General features: G+C 36.3%; 1 pseudogene; it reads left to right on the top strand.

The window, feature by feature from the left end:
- Nucleotides 1-442: 442 nt before the first annotated feature.
- Nucleotides 443-7,218, top strand: LOC122422641 (annotated as a pseudogene).
- Nucleotides 7,219-7,541: the final 323 nt, after the last annotated feature.

Below are 7,541 nucleotides of genomic sequence, written 5' to 3'. Positions count from 1 at the left end.
GCTGCAATCATTAGAGCTTGTAAAATCCCTTTTGCAGACTTGCAAGAAGGTTTTTCACATTATCTCCATCATAGTTTATATACCCAAAGAACAAAGATAGAATCACTGAACTCATACAATTGCAAGGTTCAGTGGAATTACGTTATTGAACTACTATTGCTAACAATGAAAGACATCTATTCTCAGTATTACTGTAAGAGCCAAACTGGAAAGAAACTTTCAGATAATCTATGCAAACAAAATATTTGTCTTAAAATTAATAGAAAATGATTTTTTTTCTATTATGATCTCTATTTCACATATAAATGACTTTGATAAAGTCTTCTATAAAAGGAAGTAAAAATATTTTTATATCTCTAAATGTTATATTTGGCTCTTACATAGTCCAATATATGGATCATTGTTCAAACTTATAATTTTTAACCCAAATATTTTTATCATGTAGTCACTGTATAAATTTTGTATTAATTTTTAGCACATTGAAGAATAAGAAAGAAAAGAATTTATAAAAAATAGAATTTTACAATTGAAATGTTGCAAAACTTATTTAACTCCTTTAGTGCTTACTTAATTTATTCATTTCTCATTCTTTTGCAATAATAATGTTAAAGTAGATATATAAAATTTAAGATAACTCGGTTTAGAAAAACAATTGGAAATAGATTAAGAGAAAATGATACTAAAAAGGGTAACCAGTACTTTTGACAAGTCATGATAAGATACAGGGCCTGGTTCTTAAATTCTGGGAACCAACTGTACTGAAAACCAACACCTTTTTTTTTCTCCTGTACACCTAGCTACAGTATGTTTCCCATTCACCCTTTGCAACAAGAGTAGTCATGCTACTGAGTCCTGACCAATGAAACTTGGCCACAGAGATGTGCAACACTTCCACACCTGGCTTTCCTCTTCTGCTAATTGAAAGGACCCTACTCTAGGACCTAAGGGAGGATAGACCTGCAAATTAGAAGGAGCCTGAGTTTCCAAATGACCATGAAAGTGGTTTAAACCAGAAACACATACATTAACTTTTGCGTGAGAAAGAAATAACTCCTATTGCATTAAGCCACTGATATTTTGGAGTTTAATGCTTAACATAACCAACTTAGTAAAGTAAAGAGAAACTTTTAAAAGTTAAAAATTTTACTTCAGTACACATATACATACATAAAAGCTCAAATGATAGCATGCATAAATGGAGAAATCTGAATAAGCTCTGTGGATTTTACCCATGTCAAATTCTTGGCATCCTTATTATGCTGTAGTTACACAGGATGTTAACTTTGGGGGAATCTAAGTGGAAAAGTACAGAGACCTTCCCGTACATTTATTTGCAACATCCTATATATCTATAATTATATAAAAATAATTTAAAATCTTAAATATTTTCCTTGATTAGAGGTAAAAATTGTTTAAAATATTTAGAGAAAACAAAATTTGATTTTTCTTATTTGCTTACTATATAGGTACAAATGAGGTATTTATATCATTAAAAAAGTTGTAGAATATAGAAACTGTCAAAGTGGAGATTTTGCATCTAATTCTTATAGTAACTTTTCACAAAAACTGGAAGACAGTATAAATTGAAGCATTATTTGGTAAAGATGATTTGATAATGATCTAAAATGATATGATCCAAAACCATAAGTGTCTATTTGAAAAACTAGATTTTAAACAAATTAAAAGAAAAAAAGGTAACAGCTCAGGACTTTCCAAGCACTTTTAATTTTGATTCATGTTAGATAATGCTCATATCCACAACACAACACACAATACACACATGTGAATCAGGTGCAGCTTCCATCTACCACTCAGAAAGAAGATAATGGAATCAAGAGCATTAGAACAATACAATCATTAAACCAACCTTGACTTCGCTCTTACTTACTTTTTAATATAAATTATTTGTCTTCTTCAGGACTTTCTTATTGTCAAAAAATAAGTAGTGATACACTGTGGAAGAACTCTTTGCTAACTCTTTGTGGTTAGAAAAAATCCACTAGAGTGAGTTTCTTGGTCTGTCAGACAAGCTAAGACCTATGCCCTATGGCTTTTTGACAAGTAGGCAAATCATATCATGCTGCCTGTAAAACTCGATGTCTCTGCCATCTCTTTACGAGAGTGGGTTCCACATGGTATCTGCCTCACTGGAGATGTGATGTCTGTGATCACTAGCGCAGGAGTTCCTCACTTTTATTGCAAGTGTGTTAGTTGCTCAGTCATGTCCAACTATTCACAACCCTATGGACTGTAGTCTGTCCACCAGGATCTCTGTCCTTGGAATTCTCAAGGCAAGAATACTGGAGTAGGTAGACATTTCCTTCTCCAGGGGATCTTCCCAAGCCAGGGCTTCAACCTCAGTCTCCTGAAATGCAGGTGGATTTTTTTCCATCTGAACCACCAGAGAAGAGGCCACCTTTTACTGAAAGAGTTGTGCATTTTATCCTTGTGCCCCAGCAAAGCAAGAACTTACAAGGATGAGAAATTTCTTATTATAGGAAAGAGGTTCAAAGAATGAGACAGCTAAAAAGAGTGACAAATATCTGCTAGACAGCACATGTATAGACTAACATTTAAAATAAGATGTTATTGGGGAACTGCAGTTGGCAGCTCTTCTGTCCAAACTGAGATGCTGGGATGAGGGCCCAGGCCAGCAGTGGTCTGGAGCACTTCTGTAGCCGGGGCAAGGCCCTACAATGCTTCCAGGTATGGACTCGCTCCTCTCCTGCAGGCCTCTGCCTCCACGCTCACGGTCAATGCGTGGGTTCTGTTTCACCAGAAAAGGAGGATTGTCCAGATGCGGAAGATGCAAGCAGGCATTTTACTGTGAGGTAGCATGTGAGAAGGATGACTGGCTGATGCATAGGCTGGAATGTTCTCCCACGGTTTGTTTTGGGGGAAAACTGGAATCCTTCAGAGACTGTAAGGTTAATTGCAAGAATTCTGGCTACAAATACACCATGGAATATTACTCAGCCATTAAAAAGAATTCATTTGAATCAGTTCTAATGAGATGGATGAAACTGGAGCCCATTATACAGAGTGAAGTAAGCCAGAAAGATAAAGACCAATACAGTATACTAACACATATATATGGAATTTAGAAAGATGGTAACAATAAACCTATATGCAAAACAGAAAAAGAGACACAGATGTACAGAACAGACTTTTGGACTCTGTGGGAGAAGGCGAGGGTGGGATGTTTTGAGAGAACAGCATCGAAACATGTATATTATCTATAGTGAAACAGATCACCAGCCCAGGTTGGATGCATGAGACAAATGCTCGGGCCTGGTGCACTGGGAAGACCCAGAGGGATCGGGTAGAGAGGGAGGTGGGAGGGGGGATCGGGATGGGGAATACATGTAAATCCATGGCTGATTCACGTCAATGTATGACAAGACCCACTGCGGTATTGTAAAGTGATTAGCCTCCAACTAATAAAAATAAATGAAAAAAAAAAAAAAAGAATTCTGGCTATACGTAAAATCCACCCAGAAAGAACACCTTCAGAGAAATGGTTAGCCATGAAGGTGTTGGAGTCATATCTGGATAAATTAGATAATGAGAAGGATTTGATTCAGAATGATCTTGCTGCTCTGTATTGCTTTCATTCCAAGGACTTTCAGTTCCCCAAAAATGATATCCTGGTAGTACTCTTCATACAGGTTAGCTGTCATGAATTTGCAATTGAAGGTGAGGAACTTTCTCATTTGGGATCAGCAACATTTGCTGATGTTGCCCCAATGTCATTGTGACCTGCAAGGGGACCCGGGCAGAAGTCAGAGAAATCCAACCAGGAGAGGAGATTTTTACCAGCTACATTGACCTCCTGTACACAACAGAAGATATGAATGACTGGTTAAGAGATTCTTTTTTTTTTTTTTAATGCTTGTAAGAGCAAGGATGTACCAACAAAGACAAGGATAAGGCCAAGGTGGAAACCTGGAGGTTCACCTATCCCCCAGAGGCAGAGACATGATCAGATATGTTTGCAATGTATTGAGTTATGAAAGGCCAAGCACTACACAAGTTCCCCAGTGAGCTGCTGGAGATCTGCGAACTCAGCCAGGAGAAGAGCTGCATGTTTGAGGACAGTAACATGTTCAGGAGGCACATGACGTGCCAAGCATCTGCTTGTGCATGCAAAACTGGGAGGGAGCCCTACCATACAGACAGAAAATCACCCAGCCCTACAATAAGCACTGTCCTCTGTATGCCCTCAGCCTCCACGCGGCTGAAGTTAGGAAGACTGTAAGGTGGGCCTGGAGAACAAAGCTTCTGGGGAGAGAGCCCTGAAGAAAGCCATTACCAACATGGAAATTTCTCTGTGTGTTTTTAGTTGCTTAGTCATGTCCAACTTTTTATGACCCTGTGGACCATAGCCTTGCAGGTTTCTCTGTCCATGGAATTTTCCAAGCAAGAATACTGGAGTGGGTTGCCATTTCCTACTCTAGAGGATCTCCCTGGCTCAGGGATTGAACCCATGTTTCCTATGTCTCCTGTATTGGCAGGTGGAGTCTTTACCACTGCACCATCTGAGAAGTCCCAACAAAGAAGTAGCTGATGGCCGAGATAACCTGTACATTTCTGAGATCAAACAGGAACTGGAAAATCACTGATACTGTGCCAACATTTTAGCATTTTAGTTTGTATTTAAACCCTGGTGCAGAAACCTTCAAGGATTTGACTATTTCAAATCATACACGGCATGCCAACATTTCTGTAAACTCAATGGAATGGAAACACGACTCGCACTTAAACCTTATAGATGGCTTACTTGGATTTTGGTCTTAATCTTTTACCTTAATGTCAAATTATTATTTGAATTTTTTTTTCTATAAGAGATAATGGCATGGTTTCATATAATATACCTCAGACAGATTGACTTTAAAATTGCAGTTATTTTTTCCTTCATGCCTACTGTAATGTTCTGAACAATTAAAAAGGTAGCAGTAAAAAATAAATAAATAAAATGTTATTTTTTTTCTACTTGGCAGTTAAGAATTCTGGCAAACACTGCCTCAGTCAGGTGATGAAGGTCAACCTCACCCAAATAATAATAATACTTCCAACAGAGTGTGGTGTCATGAGAATGGAAGTACATCTCTGTGACCATCCTCCCCAAAAGGCACAATCTCATTTAACAATGAGAAAAGCATCAGGCAAGAGGCAAAATATCTGAAGAGCACTCTTCAAAACAAAATTATCAAAAATAGGCAAAGACTGAGACTCTGTCATAAAGCAGACAAGGCGAAGGAGACATGATGACGAAATATAATGTCCTGGAAGGGATCCTGGAACATAAAAGACATAGGAAAAAGTGAGTGAACCCCAAATAAAATGTGGAGTACTCCTCAGACTTTTGGCTAAGATCAAATGTGAATAAAATGAGAAGTTCAGTTAAAAGTAATGTACCAGTGTTGGCTTCTTAGTTGTGACACATGTACCATAGTAATATAACGTTAATAATAAGAGAAACTGGGCATGTGAAGGGCATAGGGGAACTTGCTGTACTGGCTTTTCATCGTTTCTGTAAATAAATTAAAAAAAAAAAAAAAACCTCATATTAAAAAAGAATACTTTTACACCAGCTGGTTAATGTTCTTGTGGACACTGGAGTGAAAATATTCCCCCATTTTCTTCCTCACTTTTCATTAATGACTGGTAAAGTACCTTATGATGACAGTTTTACTCTTGTTTTTTAAGTTTTTAAGTTTTACTCTTAAGTTTTTTAAGACATTATGATACCATTGTCATTTGTGGCTTCTTTTGATTTTAACCAAGATTGATTCAAAGTATTTAAGTCTTGTAATTTTCTATTTCGACAGCATCTCACAAAAAATCACAAGCAACCAAGACTAACAATTTCCATAGACTATTAGATCTAGAAAATATTTCTATGCTGAGGTTATATCTAGACAGTAGTGGTTCAGAGTTACATATCCTGATAGGCTCTGGGGTTGGGAATATTCTTATTCATATTTTAAATGGCATTTAGCCTGTGATTGTGAACATTAAGGGGCTAAATCAATTTTTCTCATTGAATGAAAGGCATATCTCTTCTCCATATGGAGGTAAACTGTGGGGGATTTACCACAGGAATTTAACAAATCATTATAAAGTTGTTATGAACATTTTCAAAAAATAGTATTACTTATAAAACTGATGTGTAGCCAAAATATACTAGGTTGAGCCCTTTAATTAAAGTCAAATTTGTATTCAAGAACATACCTGTATGTCTGAATTCTCAACCACTGAGGAGTAACTTTATTAAAAAGTATTATTTAAACCTGATTAGCTGCTGACTCTGCCAGAATGTCAAAAGAGAAGGAATTGTAAACCTTTTGGGCAGGGTACGGGTTTGGTGAGAAGACTTTCTAGCAACACTGTGTTCACAGACATGCAGTAAACATTCTGTCTACCCAGAATGTACCTCTCTGCCAAAGTTCAAACTAGTTTGATATTCATGATGCTCATAATGTTTCAAACATCCAACTAGTTCTGATGTTTATAACAAATAAAAGGGATTTAGTTATAACTTGTAGTGATACAAGCTGTTCTTTAAAGGACTCTTTCAAAAACACTTTTTATATGAAAACAATTATTAAAAGCAGCAGAATGATAAGTTTTAATGAAATGTAAACTTATATGACATTGTAAGAGAGGTATTTTTATATCTTAATGATGAAAATAATACTTAAGGACTTCTTTCAACTATATTGACAAGAGTAATTTGTTCAAAGTAGATCTCTGCCAATGTTTCCTTCTAATGAAAGGTTTTGAGCAGAGTCTCAGAAACTGGCATAAAGATTTTTGGGTCATATAGCTACCCCAGAACTGGAGCCAGCCATAGGATATGAACAATTCTGGCACAGAACTTGATAAACAAGCTTAGTACAAAAATTTCCAATGCCAAGACAGTTAATTAATATATATCAAACTTCTCTGCATAGCTAAACATGCCCTTTTTTTTTTTTTTTTTGCTTTCTCATAAAAATTTTTTCATACTGTTGATCATCGTTGAATCCTTGCCTCTCATTATTTCTATGTTATCTTTCTGTCTTTGGGAATCTTTTGCCTCACCACTTAAATAAGAGATAAATCCATGCACCTATGGGCACCTTATCTTTGTCAAAGGAGGCAAGAAATGGAGAAAAGACAACCTCTTTAACAAGTGGTGCTGGGAAAACTGGTCAACCACTTGTAAAAGAATGGAACTAGAACACTTTCTAACACCATACACAAAAATAAACTCAAAATGGATTAAAGATCTAAATATAAGACCAGAAACTATAAAACTCCTAGAGGAGAACATAGGCAAAAGACGCTCTGACATAAATCACAGCAGGATCCTCTATGACCCACCTCCCAGAATAATGGAAATAAAAGCAAAAATAAACAAATGTAACCTAATTAAACTTAAAAGCTTTTGCACAATGAAGGAAACTATAAGCAAGATGAAAAGACAGCCTTCAGAATGGAAGAAAATAATAGCAAACAAAGCAACTGACAAACAATTAATGTAAAAAATATACAAA

The sequence above is a fragment of the Cervus canadensis genome, chromosome 20, assembly GCF_019320065.1.
Source record: "Cervus canadensis isolate Bull #8, Minnesota chromosome 20, ASM1932006v1, whole genome shotgun sequence".
Lineage (NCBI taxonomy): Eukaryota > Metazoa > Chordata > Mammalia > Artiodactyla > Cervidae > Cervus > Cervus canadensis.
Note: the sequence above shows the minus strand (reverse complement) of the source record. Positions and strands in the feature narration are given on the sequence as shown.